The 15201-nt window shown below is 42.5% G+C and overlaps 1 long non-coding RNA gene across 1 annotated transcript; it reads left to right on the top strand.

The window, feature by feature from the left end:
• The first annotated feature begins 13501 nt into the window (after window positions 1-13501).
• On the top strand, window positions 13502-14820 carry LOC120049204. The gene is made up of 3 exons (XR_005477093.1): window positions 13502-13737; window positions 13982-14094; window positions 14765-14820. It is a non-coding gene; the product is annotated as an uncharacterized LOC120049204 (long non-coding RNA).
• The last annotated feature ends 381 nt before the right edge of the window (window positions 14821-15201 follow it).

Genomic DNA, 15201 nt, shown 5'->3' with positions numbered 1-15201 from the left:
TTTGTCCAGTTTACCTCAATTTTGGGTTTCTCCTACTGTGAGCTAAGATCTGACTTTGTGTATATCATTTTTTATACAACGGATGGGTCTAATCCTGAATGCTGATTGGTTAAAACCACATTCCAACCGGTGTCTGTTCCCACAAGTTACCACCGGCTAAATCTATGAGTCTCTATGTTACATTATAGAATATAGTACACTTCTCAATGTGCTTAGCTGGCTCTTCGTTATCGCCAAAGTGTTGATTTAGTGTAAAGTACCATGGGTCTCTGTTAAACTCCTTTAAATAAATGGGTCAAAAAGGAGTGAGGAAGGAGCAGCAGGAGCAGGAGAGATCCTCATACTTTGTATACTGTAGGTGCGGCTCTGAAGAGAATGGTATATCTGTAAAATGTTATTCTCTTATCTCAGGGTCCATAGATGAGGTTAATCTGAACTAAATCAGAGTCCTTGAGTCTCTCTCAGTTCTCATGTTTCCCAGGGATTTCTCATTATAGAACCCAGTTTCTCAACCAACCGATAAGGGCACTGAAGCAATTTAGGAGGCTGAAACAATGAATTCTTGGCAGCCAAACGCTTAACATTCCATATTCATTCACAAATAAACTCACATCTTATTACCGATCTGTTTGTAAGCGGTTCTTAGGAGTATTTTCTTTAATTAAAATCAGGCAAGGTTTCTGGGTATCACTCAAAACTTGGCCATGGGAGAACATTCCTTTCGATTGATTACAATGTCCTGTTGGAGAGAATTCTGGAGTGGTTGGGAGTTGTTCTGCCCTGTTCTGTCTGGTCCGTCCAAGCTGGTCCAATGGCACACTCAGGAGTGGTTTGTGGTAAGAAGTGTTGCGGTGAATTCTGCATCGTTACACCCAGGCTGAATAAGTCCATGTAAATCACTGGGTTTTGGTTTGAGCTCTTCCCTGCTACACCCCCACTTTTCTTTGAGTCCAGGAAGCCTGTAAGAAAACACAAAGAGCAATCACTGGCCTAGTCCCCAAAGGAACTCCAACCAAAACAGCAGAAGAGTTCTGGCTCTAAGAACTCTGAGGTTTCATTAGATGTAGCTATCACATGGGGCAGATCAGTATCAACATTGCAGATAGACCATGGGTTCTTTCAAAGTAATTGTTTGCATTATTTCTAATCCACCTAGTTCTTAAAAAAAATGAAAAAGGCACTACCACCCTTCCATTGATTGGAGTAAGCTAATGGATGGACAACAATACGTCTTCTATTGATACTTACTGCTATGTTCGATTACATATACAGTACACTAATCTAAATTCTAACCCTCAGATGTCTACAAACTAAACCAATATTTCCCAGTACACTACCATTTTACTATTTATGTATATTTTTCTGTGATGTCTTACGAGGGTCTTTGAACGTCTCCATTTGGACCATTTGTAAAAATAAAAATAAACTTTATCTAAGAGTATAATCCTATTTCCCCATTGATTGATGGTGGTTGGTCAGATCTCCTAACAGTACTGGTTGTAGGTCCATCTGAACACAGACATTATGACTTAACAACCACTCCTGGACCTGACTCCAGAAGTGAGCCATCGAAGGACATCACCAAAAGAGATCTGTTGATTCTGTTTCCTCGTGGCAGAGTCTGAACAGGGCTGAATGTTAAATGCCCCGTATATTGCGCACTCTTTTTTATTTAATAGTTTAAATTGAAAAGAAAAGGTTGATGCATGAATTGTTGTTTTGTATAGCTGTTCATCAACCAGTTTGTGATTATTTCATAGACAAGAAAACATTAGGCCGTGAGAGGCTTCCTTCGACAGCTTATGATTAAATATTGAGGTATCACAGTCTCTCTGCACCTTAATGGAACAAAAAGGTAATTGAGGTCACATGATCACGGCAAGCTACAATTCCATGTCGCCTTCGCATTTCCCAGTCGTCACACCGACATGACATTTTAAGAATTACCTGTAGTGTTTGTACAAGACTGAATAGCCATAAGGGGAAATGACATCTGTATAACCTAACTTGTTTTTGTTTGAGTGTGTTATACAAAGCGACTGACAGTCACGCGTGCATCCATACAGAATACCAAGGCTGATATCAAAATAGTGCAAGACTGCTTGTGTGGCTGCATGTGTGCGTGTATGTTCGTATTTGTGTGTGTGTGTGTGTGTGCATGTGTGTGTATATATGTGTGTGTGTGTGTGTGCGCATTTGTGTGTGTGTGTATATGTGTGCGCATGTGTGAGTGTGTGTGTGTGTGTATGTGTGTGCATGTGTGAGTGTCTGTGTGCATGTGTGTAGCTGGCAGGGCGAGGCAGAACTGTAGAGATATAAAGTGAGCATTAACACTGTGGCTTGTGATATTGCTGATCTCTATCAACCAATCATCACGTATCTTTTATTGATTCTTTAAGGGTCACCTTCTCCCGTTCCATTATGCCTGAGTCATGGCGCCATTTCTACTCACAGCGGTACAAGACTGCCGGGCATGATAAACAAGGCTGAGCTGTAGGTATAGTACAGGGGTAGGCAACTAGTTTCAGTCGGGGGGCTGGAACATAATTAGAATAATTTGTCAAATACTAATTTACCACAGCTAAGCCCTACAAGAGGTTGTATTCGTATACCTTGATTACGTTGAAAAAAAATCAGGTCTCATTTTGTATTTGTGGGACTACTTGGGAACATATTTTCTAAATCAAAACAGATTTTGTTTGCTGATATTTAATAGATTTTTTATTTATTTATTTTAATCACTCCCAGGCTGGTTTTGGCTCGCGGGCAGTCTGTTGCTGACCTGTTGACCCCTGGTATAGGGTGAAGTTAATAGTTATGGTTAGGATTTGGGGAGAACAAGCTGATCCTAGATCAGTCCCTGGGGGCTTCTTCTACCCAGAGCAGAGAAGGAGAACACAGGAAGGCACTACGTAGGGTTTTGAAGGGGAAGATTGACGTAAAGCATTCAAAGGCTAAAATAACATTCATGCCACGCTTGTTCTCTGAACACTCAGCGAAACAGATATTGATGAACGTAGGAGAGGGAGAGAGAAAGAGAGAAAGGACGAGATGGACAGCTGGATAAGCATTGTCTAGCAATGATAGGAGAGAGAGAGCAAGAGAGAGCGAGAGAAATTACAGGAAGAAGACAAATGATGTAAATGAATATATGAGGTAGAGGGCAGAGAGAAAATGGCTGTGCGAGAGAAAAGATGCGAGACAAGCATAGAAATAGGTTAACCAGAAAAGGTTGTGAAGTAATTAAGTCGCTAATATGAGTCACTCATTTATTTTGATCTCACCGGCTCTTGAGGACGAGAGCTTGGATTAGCGATATAGGCTCCACTTGAGGACGAGAGCTCGGATTAGCGATATAGGCACATCTTGAGGACGAGAGCTTGGATTAGCGATATACTGTAGGCCCCTCTTGAGGACGAGAGCTTGGATTAGTAATATAGGCTCACCCTGAGGACGAAAGCTTGGATTAGCAATATAGGCTCACCCTGAGGACGAAAGCTTGGATTAGCAATATAGGCTCATTTTGAGGACGAGAGCTTGGATTAGCGATATAGGCACACCTTGAGGACGAGAGCTCGGATTAGCGCTATAGGCCCCTCTTGAGGACGACAGCTTGGATTAGCGATATAGGCTCCTCTTGAGGACGAGAGTTTGAATTAGCGATATACTGTAGGCTCCTCTTGAGGACGAGAGCTTGGATTAGCGATATACTGTAGGCTCCTCTTGAGGACGAGAGCTTGGATTAGCAATCTAGGCTCATTTTGAGGATGAGAGCTCGGATTAGCGATATAGGCTCACCTTGAGGACGAGAGCTCGGATTAGCGCTACCGGCCCCTCTTGAGGACGAGAGCTCGGATTAGCGATATAGGCCCCTCTTTAGGACGAGAGCTCGGATTAGCGATATAGGCTCCTCCTGAGGACGAGAGCTCGGATTAGCGATATAGGCTCCTCTTGAGGACGAGAGCTCAGATTAGCGATATACTGTAGATTAGCGCTGTAGGCTCCTCTTGAGGACGAGAGTTTGGATTAGCAATATAGGCTCCTCTTGAGGACGAGAGCTCAGATTAGCGATATAGGCTCCTCTTGAGGACGAGAGCTCGGATTAGCGATATAGGCTCCTCTTGAGGACGAGAGCTCGGATTAGCGATATAGGCTCCTCTTGAGGACGAGAGCTCAGATTAGCGATATACTGTAGATTAGCGCTGTAGGCTCCTCTTGAGGACGAGAGTTTGGATTAGCAATATAGGCTCCTCTTGAGGACGAGAGCTCAGATTAGCGATATAGGCTCCTCTTGAGGACGAGAGCTCGGATTAGCGATATAGGCTCCTCTTGAGGACGAGAGCTCAGACTAGCGATATACTGTAGATTAGCGCTGTAGGCTCCTCTTGAGGACGAGAGCTTGGATTAGAACTTTAGGCACTACGTAGGGTTTTGAAGGGGAAGATTGACGTAAAGCATTCAAAGGCTAAAATAACATTCATGCCACGCTTGTTCTCTGAACACTCAGCGAAACAGATATTGATGAACGTAGGAGAGGGAGAGAGAAAGAGAGAAAGGAGGAGATGGACAGCTGGATAAGCATCGTCTAGCAATGATAGGAGAGAGAGAGCAAGAGAGAGCGCGATAGAAACTACAGGAAGAAGACAAATGGTGTAAATGAATATATGAGGTAGAGGGCAGAGAGAAAATGGCTGTGCGAGAGAAAAGATGCGAGACAAACACAGACAGAGACAGAGGAGACAGAGGAGACAGAGACAGGAACAGCAGGAGAAAATGACATGCAAAGGGTGTATATCAGAGGGAAAGAGAAATGCTGTGAAAGAGAGCAAAGTAACAGCAGCAGGTCCCAGCTGGACAATATCTCCCATAGAACCCAGTGAATTAAACCTCAGTTTTGAGACACATGACAGTAGACATATCTCCTAGGGGACACTGTCAGACAGGGTTCAACTCCATTACTGCTGACGAATAGAATATTATTCTACCCGATCCATGTGTCTTATTATGTTCATTGTATTCCTTGTATTCAGTTACTAATATATAGTAGTATTTCTATGTTTTTGTTGTTGAGTATATTGATATCTGTACTGCATTGTTAAAGGGAGCTTGCAAGTAGACATCATTTATACCTGCTCTATGTACGTGACAAATAAACATTGATTTTGATTTGATATTGAACGCACCGGTTTGTTTTATTTCAATAGATAAAGAACTTGGTGATGACTACTGTATTTGAGTGGGAGACAGATAATAGAAGACAATTCCCTACATCATCATAACCAGTGATGATTTCTGGCCAACACAAAAAGTATCTTTGTGACTACTCTAAACTAACCACAGCTCACTACAGGGTGTCAATGGGATCTAGTGTCCCCTGGTGGCCAGTGAGGGCAACCCCAAAACTCAGGCAATGGTAGTCACAGTGAACCTCTAATAAAACATGCAGACTTTATAATTGGCGGAGTGGGAGATGGGGTTGGGGGTCAGAGGGACCAGGCAATTTAATCCGCCGGAAAGTTTCCCAATCAGGTCGACGCAACATCACGTCCATGCAGCAGGTAGCCTAGTGGTTGGAGCGTTGGGCCATTAACCAAAAGGTTGCTGGTTTGAATCCCTGAGCTGACATGGTATACATCTGTAGTTCTACCCCTGAGCAAGGCACACACTGTTCCCCGGGCGCCGAAGACGTGGATGTCGATTATGGCAGCCCACCGCACCTCTCTGATTCAGAGGGGTTGGGTTAAATGCAGAAGAAACATTTCAGCTGAAGGTATTCAGTTGTACAACTGACAAGGTATCCCCCTTTCCCATTTTTAAATTTCCCTGTGGATGGCAGGGCGACATTAGTCTAAGTTGCTACCACCTCTAGTCAGTCCACCATCCTTTTAAAACACATGGTTGGGACAGCATCGAGGAAGGTGGAGCTTTGTTTGGGTAATGAAGTTTGGAAGGATTTGGGCTGTCTGTAGTGGAGGCTGCTGAGTGAGGGGAAGACAGATCATAATAATGTCTGGAATGGAGTAAATGGAATTGTATCAAACACAAATGTTTTTCAAATGTTCTCTCCATTTCAGCCATTATTATGATCCATCCTTCCACTCAGCATACTCCTCTGTCTGTCTGTTTCTCTGTCTGTCTGTCTCTCCCACTCTCTCTGCCTTGCTCTGATTGTCTCCCTCTAATCATGCCCTCTCACCCCTTACTATTTATTTGTCCATCACTCACCTCATCACTCTTCCCCTGACAAGTTCAATCCACCTTGGAGACAGGCAGCAGCATTGATTATTCTCCGTCCACCGGAGTGTACTGAAACGACCACCTTTGAAGTTGACAGCAGTGTTTCATGTTCCCGAATGGATATTGTAATATCATACACTATCCATTAGCAGTTCAGGATTTGGTAATGGCCACTCGATCAAGGCCCAAATTATACAAATACCATCAAAGTCTATGTTGATTTTTCATTGAGCAACACATTGTTAGTCATGTCTATAGTGCTTTTGAAATCGTAAATAAGTCATGGAACTATCATGAAACTACCATATTATCTGTTTTTACCGAAAAAGGCATTATGCAGACACGGTTATTTTGTTAAGCAGATGCAAAATACACTGTTCCCCATCACGCACGCACACACACACACACACACACACACACACACACACACACACACACACACACACACACACACACACACACACACACACACACACACACACACACACACACACACACACACACACACACACACACACTGGTTCATTATCACATCTCTAAAGGCTCATTTCCTTTCACCTCCTGTATCATTTAATTTGCTTTGGAAAACAAAAGCCACAGCATAATTCCTGCTTTAATGATTCCATAAGTATTAAAATAGTACATTTCTCACCATGCAATTTAGAACCAAATTGGTTTGTGTCATAGTAGTGTTTACGAAATTGCTTCTTCAGAAATGTTCCCCCTATTTTCATATGATCAGTTGGGTGGATTACAAAGTAATGGGAAAAGGACCTGTGGGGAGAACACATCTATAAAAAAGGGGCCTACATTTGTAAGCACTTCATACACTGGATGGTTCCACTGGCTTAAGGTACTCAGAGCCTGGAGCCTTTCCTCATCTCAACGCAATATTGGCATTTCACATAACAGTAAAGTGCTATAGAGAGAGACGGGGATAAGAGAGCCTGACTTGATATATTTAAATATAGAAATAAAGCTCAAGTCAGGCTCTCTTATCCCTGTCTCCCTCTACAGTGTTTGATGGAATTGATGGAAACACTATCCTCTGATGTCTTCAAAGGGCAATCAGAAAGAGAGAAACTGAATATGTGACATGCGAAAGTCTCTGAGATTGTACTTTCTCATCAAAGTGCACTAAAAATACAAAAGTATGTGGACACCCCTTCAAATTAGTGGATTTTGCTATTTCAGCCACACCCGTTTGCTGACAGGTGTAGAAAATCGAGAACACAGCCATGTAATCTCCATAGACAAACATACACAATAGAATGGCCTTACTGAAGAGCTCAGTGACTTTCAACATGGCACCGTCATAGGATGCCACCTTTCCAACAAGTCAGTTGATCAAATTTCTGCCCTGCTAGAGCTGCCCCGGTCAACAATAAGTGCTGTTGTTGTGAAGTGGAAACGTCTGAGAGCATCAACGGCTCAGCCGTGAAGTGGTAGGCCACACAAGCTCACAGAATGGGACTGCCGAGTGCTGATGTCACGCCCTGACTTTAGAGATCCTTTTAATTCTCTATTTGGTTAGGTCAGGGTGTGACTAGGGTGGGCAATCTATGTTTTCTATTTCTTTGTTGGCCGGGTATGGTTCCCAATCAGAGGCAGCTGTCTATCGTTGTCTATCATGCAGCTTTTTTCCACTATTTAGCCCTACTAGACGTTACGTTTCTTTTTTTTCCTTTTTTTTCTCGGTGTTCATTTAATAAATTAAAATGTACGCCTACCACGCTGCACCTTGGTCCACTCATTCCACCAACGAGCGTAACAGCTGAAGCGCGTAGGGTAATTTATCCTCCTTTGCAAAACTCACTACTGAGTTCCAAACTGCCTCCGGAAGCAACGTCAGAAGAATAACTGTTCGTTGGGTTTCATGAAATGGGTTTCCATGGCCGAGGAGCCGCGCACAAGCCTAAGATCACCATGCGCAATGCCAAGTGTCGACTGTGGTGGTGTAAAGCTCTCCGCCATTGGACTCTGGAGCAGTGGAAACACGTTCTCTGGAGTGATGAATCACGCTTCACCATCTGGCAGTCCGACGGACTAATCTGGGTTAGGCGGATGCCAGGAGAACGCTTCCTGCTCAAATGCATAGTGCCTACTGTAAAGTTTGGTGGAGGAGGAATAATGTTCTGGGCCTGTTTTTCATGGTTTGGGATAGGCCTGTTAGTTCTAGTGAAGGGAAATCTTAACTCTACAGCATACAATGACATTCTAGACGATTCTGTGCTTCTAACTTTGTGGCAATAGTTTGGGGAAAGCCCTTTCCTGTTTAAACATGACAATGCCCCCATGCACAAAGCAAGGTCCATACAGAAATTGTTTGTCGAGATCATTGTGGAAGATCTTGACTGGCCTGCACAGAGCCCTGACCTCAACCCCATCGAACACCTTTGGGATGAATTATAACGCTGACTGGGAGCCAGGCCTAATCGCCCAACATCAGTGCCCAACCTCTATAATGCTCTTGTGGCTGAATGGAAGCAAGTCCCTGCAGCAATGTTCCAACATCTAGTGGAAAGCCTTCCCAGAAGAGTGGAGGCTATTACAGCAGCAAAGGGGGACCAATTCCATATTAATGCCCATGATTTTGTAATGAGATGTTCGACGAGCAGATGTCCACATACTTTTGGCAATGTAATGTATGTATAGACGCATGGCAGTTTGCTTTTCGGTTTGTGTGTGTGCGTGCGTGTTTGGACGTGCATGTGTGTGCACGTGTGTGCATGTTCTGTGTCTGTTGGTTGGTTGGCTGTCAGGGCATTGACAAGGAAATGGTATGCTCTCTTTCATCCTGTGGTCAAATGACAAGTACCAAGAAGACATTGAAAGCTCCAGAGAGCACACGCGGCCCTGACTGAAAGACATGCATTTATTCTAATGACTTGGTGAAGGGAAACAGACACACAACAGGACAACATGAGACAGAGAGTCATTGAAGTGGAACTGGTCTGTCCCATAGTGAATTATGTTTAAACTGTCATTGTTGATAACGGTCTGTAGCACAACCCCACACACGGAACAGTTGTCACAACTTGACAGGCAAGTGGTTGGTGCTTCATTTGCAAGTTTCAGTGAGAATAAGAACACAGTAACCTTCTCAATAGTGTAGTTTGTGGTATTCATCATTATATAGCATCCTTGAAATGCTTTATTGAATTGAATTGAATTCTTGATTTAGTTGTGAGCAATGTTCGCAAAATGTAGGATTTTTTTGGGGGTTTCTGTTTTCAGTTGTATTACGCTTTAGGCTGTACATTTTCCGGTACATCACTTCTGAATCTCTGATTCCATAATGATATGTCAGGAGGTGAGTTCTCCAGCCGTGCTGTAGAATTCATTAAATGCCTCTTAATTAATTGCATGTTTAATATTTCTGCTCTCCAACAGTTGGTGCACCAGCACCTTCATTACACATCAAACATGACATTTAGCCTCGCTAACCAACCACATGTTGTGTAGTTCAACAAATAGACAAGCGATGTGTACCGTCAAGTTGGTGGTCTGAGAAAAAGGTCCTAAAGACAGATTTAGATACAAGTCTCTGTGCAAAGCATTTCATAACTGTCTAAATAGAGTTAATAAATATATTTATTTTTTAAACTTAAGCTATAGGCAGGTCTCACTCAACTCTTTGGAGAAATTAATATACAAGACACCATGGATTTTTTCTGAGACACTGAGAAATAGTCTGTCAGAGGGAAGATAGCTTGAGTCCGTCTGGCTGTTTGAGCTGCTGTCTATCTACCCAGTCAGCCCCTTCACTCGACAGCAAGGCTGTCTGCCACCGATATTACTGGAACTGCTTCAGCTCCTCACTGATTAAACTATCCAAACAGTATCAAACACCACATACTTTTATAGACTCACTAACGTCACAGAATGCTCAGACTTAGTTTCACACACCATAGACCAGGGTTCCCCAACTGGCGGCCTGCCAGCCGAATTTGGCTCACGGGGGGGGTTTATTTGGCCACCCAAGTTTTCAGATTATTATTATTTTAATTTAAAAACATATATTTTCACTGTTGGACATGAAAGACTGTAAAAGAAAAACAGGAAATCATCTCCAAATGATTTCTACATTTTGGAAAACTGTTCCCAAGTATTCCCATGCATAATAGAGAGACATGTGATCTTGAAATTATTATTTTAGTAAAATGTTATATCTGTTTGGGCTTCTTGCGGTCAATTTGCATTCTACAAGTTATTTGTAATTATGTTCCGGCCCCCTGACCATCCGCTCAAGAAAAAAAAAGAAAAAATGTCTCGTGGCTGAATCTAGTTGCTGATCCCTGCCATAGACTCACTGTCATGTCACAGAAACCAAACTCCACACTAACAGCCATACATTACAATACAAACTACAGTTCTGTCATAAACCATTTCCAATTTACATGGACACTGACACTGAATCAGACATATGCTATAGAAATTATTAGTATTATAGGCAGAGGTAGACACTAACAGGAAATAATCAGTAACAGACACCCAACTCGCTATCACTGATCACTGGTATACAGGTGTTGTTGCCTGGCTACCCAGCCACATCATTCCTACCAACTGATGTTTCTTCTCCAAAATAAATCTGGATTTGCCTCCCTCCCTGACGATGTCTAGAATGGAAACACATTTTGACTGTTCTGATTGGTCCCAGAAACCTATGGGTTGGGCCAGAGTAGGGCTGTTTTGGTAACCATATTATTACCACGTAATCTCCTCTTATGCACTCTGGACATGGTTGGTAGTACCCAAGTCACTAACAACCATCAGGACCTAATGGCCTGGTACTCAGGGCTCTATTGTCCCTCTAACCACTTTGACATCAATGCAAATGCCATCGAAAATCACATCAAACACTTATCATCAAAACAGTAGGCATATCTTACTTTTAAAACTCACTTCACTGAGTGCAAAACATGTTCATTGTAGATGTTTCAAAGCCTAATACAACGAAATGTACAGCGCTTTCTAAGGTGATGATTCATTCAAAACACCTACAGTATACACATATTAAAGTTCCTGCACAGGCCCAAGCCCCCCAGAAAACTGAATTCAAATGATGATTGTTCCTTTATACAACAAATAGCCTACAGCATATTACGCACGGCAGAAAAACATCAAACAAAACTAATTTAAGATGTCTTTGGCCTCTAGACTATGCTCCAACATTAAACAAATTCTAGTAATCACCTTTGAGTGAGGACTGTATTATTATCCATACTGGATGGACTGGTTACCTTATGCTACGCTCCAAACTTTATATCCATGAGTCTGGGAGAGTCTGGGAAAGCCCTAGGTGATGCTGTTGGTTCATTGATTGTGCAGGGCGGCTTACAGTTAGCCTACATTTAGTGAATTTGTATTTGATTTGGAATAGCCTAGTAATAAGGAATGTTTGTATTAATTAGGTGACACATTACCTTTGACTATACAGGGTATCTCACCACCAGGCGTTTCAATCTCCTCCTCTCTCTCTCTATTCCTTTCTAGAGCGCTCAGATCTCACCACCAGGCGTTTCAATCTCCTCCTCTCTCTCCTCTATTCCTTTCTAGAGCGCTCAGATCTCACCACCAGGCGTTTCAATCTCCTCCTCTCTCTCCTCTATTCCTTCCTCGAGCGCTCAGATCTCACCACCAGGCGTTTCAATCTCCTCCTCTCTCTCCTCTATTCCTTTCTAGAGCGCTCAGATCTCACCACCAGGCGTTTCAATCTCATCCTCTCTCTCCTCTATTCCTTTCTAGAGCGCTCAGATCTCACCACCAGGCGTTTCAATCTCCTCCTCTCTCTCCTGTATTCCTTTCTAGAGCGCTCAGATCTCACCACCAGGCGTTTCAATCTCATCCTCTCTCTCCTCTATTCCTTTCTAGAGCGCTCAGATCTCACCACCAGGCGTTTCAATCTCCTCCTCTCTCTCCTGTATTCCTTTCTAGAGCGCTCAGATCTCACCACCAGGCGTTTCAATCTCCTCCTCTCTCTCCTCTATTCCTTTCTAGAGCGCTCAGATCTCACCACCAGGCGTTTCAATCTCCTCCTCTCTCTCCTCTATTCCTTTCTAGAGCACTCAGACGGGCTGTCAGTGAAATATGTTTAGTTGTGGAAACATGTTACTATCGATGTTCCCAAACAGAATTCACTTGGTTTTCCAAGTGAAGCACTTGGTAGCTGCAGGAACAAGGTTCTAGAGCCCTTGGCATACAGAGTTTGGGTGGAATATCACCTGTCGCGCAGGGAGAACATGCTCCTCAAACAGTGGTTGATGCGTGGACTGAAACAATTGTTTTTATATGTATTTATCAGCTGCTCATATTAAGCACATGGGCTGCACAGGCCAGAGCCTGCCTACATGATGACGTTATCAGCTTTGATACACTGATTGGTCAGATTTGTTCGAGATTATCCAATCGCCGATGAATTTGTTTTGTACCAACGCCCCTGATTTTAAAAAAGTCACACAAACAACTCCTAGGATGTCAGTTTCAGACTGAACGTACGTAGCGATTGATAGAGCAGAGGAATTTAAATAAAGTTGAGTCGTCAGGCAACAGGTGTAGCTCATCAGTCTCACAATCATATTACACAGTCCATGGACCACAACGTCACCTTTTCCACGTTTACTATCAGAACCCATGCAGGTGCAGTCTTGGAACTGCATCTGTAGTCAATAATATAACCATCCACCCACAGAGGTACAATAGGCTACACTACATGATGTACGTATATATAATCACATTCTATGTCGTGGACCGCCCCTTTGGAATTATGCGTGCTTGCGATTCCCAAATCAAGGATGTGCATACGGAAGTAAGAAACCCCACCATGTTATACTATGAGGACAGCTCCTCTGTTGTTGAGTGAGCTAGTTGTGCTTCTAGTGTATCTAGTCAATCAATAACTGTGAGGCATAACTGATCAATCATCTTAAAAGGGTCCATTTATGGTTCAGTGTAAAGGGGCTAATTAAGCGTCCTAAAGAGCCTAAAACCCACATTAACCCTTTCATGCGTGAGTTCCAAATATCTCTAACGGTCGCCCCAGCGTGAGTTTTTTTATGCACGTGATGTTAGAATGGTCTCTCCATTCCAGAATGTGATTGATACGTAACAGTACATTTTATCCGCGCTGCCCTCAAACCAAAGCACGCAGCCTGTTTATATTTATAGGCTGTTTCAACTTCAATTTCAAATTATTTTCTAACAAGTTTTTATTTTCTAAAAACAGTTTGAATTTAGGTGTGTTCCGCCTCCTCATTCATTCACATAAAAATAGTAATTTTTACTTTTGCGGACAATTACATTTTTGGGACATTTCTGACACGGACAAAATTCCCCCAAGCACTTCCCAATTGTTTGTGCAGTTCACGTCTGCAGACATTTGCTCATCTCCCGTCAGAACATGATCTGCACACGTGTTCACATTTTCTATCTGTTGCCCTCATTGCAGTCATTGTTTTCGTTAATAATAATAACTTTGGAAATGTGTGCGTTTCTATCAAAGTAAGTGCATTATTACGTTGTAATAGTTTCTGTATGTCGTTTCTATTGTAGCGTACTGTATGTATGGAGCGTAATATATTTGTGTATATTCTTTATAACCGCGGACACGTGATGTAACGTTACTCATTTTATAACCTTTATGGTGTTATAGTCAATCGTGCTTATGTAGCTACATTATTCTATTAGCTCTGTAAAACAATGCTAATTGCGTCAGAGAAGTACTATCTTGTGTTGTATTTTGAAGCTACCCTGACCTTATGACTCCCGAGTGGCGCAGAGGTCAAAGGCACAGCACATCAGTGCTACAGGCGTCACTACAGACTCCCTGGTTCAAATCCAGGCTGCGTTTCTATCAAAGTAAGTGCCTTATTACGTTATAATAGTTTCTGCTGTAGCTCACTGTATGTATGGATCATAATATATTCCTTATAACCGCGGACACGTGAGGTAACGTTACACATTTTATAACCTTTATGGTGTTATAGTCAATCGTGCTTATGTAGCTACATTATTCTATTAGCTCTGTAAAACAGTGCTAGTTGCGTCAGAGAACTATTAGCTTGTGTTGTATTTTGAAGCTACCCTGACCTTATGACTCCCGAGTGGCGCAGCGGTCTATGGCACTGCATCTCAGTGCTAGTGGCGTCATTACAGACACCCTGGTTCAAATCCAGGCTGTATCACAACTGGCTGTGATTGGGAGTCCCATAGGACAGCGCACGATTGGCCCAGCGTTGTCCGAGTTTGGCCGGTGTAGGCCATCATTGTAAATAATAATTTGTTTTTAAATTACTTGCCTAGTTAAATAAAATAAAAAATATGACCATGGTTTGTTTATTTGGTCTATTCAGCATAGCTCTGTTCTGCCCTGCCTTGCCCCCCTGTGGAGCTCAAAAGTTAGTTTCTTAATGCAATAAACTATTTTTTATAGCAGTGTTTATTATGTTACTTCTTTGTAGTATTGTTTTATTGCTATATCCTTATATTGTATTCTAATTAATAATTCCTCTTTCTTCTGTACTTTCAGAAACCACAAACATTATTTGCCAATATCATAACTGGAGCTGGACAGCTTTGGAGCAGAAGAATGAGGACAGCTTTTGTATGCTAACGTACACTCCTTAACAGTCTTACTGGATGAAAAGACTACTTTACTACTAATTACTTTACCTAAGAGGGAGTGGGGAGGATGAAGAAAGTTAGAGGATGATGAGGCAGTGGGTAGGTGGGTGAGATATTGTCACTATAATTGCATAATGGATTTGTATGTGAACTGTACATCCAATTACAAAAATAGCTTGTTCAGTAATCATCTCACCTGTTAGTTGGCGGTGAACTATGCTGCCATTGAGGGCAACAATGTCGATCAGATGGAAAAATATCTTCTTGTACCACTTGGTTGTTTTCCGAGTGCATTCCATAAAGCTGTTTATCATGTCTGCCTTATCCACTGCCCCCATTTTG

This window comes from Salvelinus namaycush, chromosome 6, assembly GCF_016432855.1.
Source record: "Salvelinus namaycush isolate Seneca chromosome 6, SaNama_1.0, whole genome shotgun sequence".
Taxonomy (NCBI): domain Eukaryota; kingdom Metazoa; phylum Chordata; class Actinopteri; order Salmoniformes; family Salmonidae; genus Salvelinus; species Salvelinus namaycush.
Note: the sequence above shows the minus strand (reverse complement) of the source record. Positions and strands in the feature narration are given on the sequence as shown.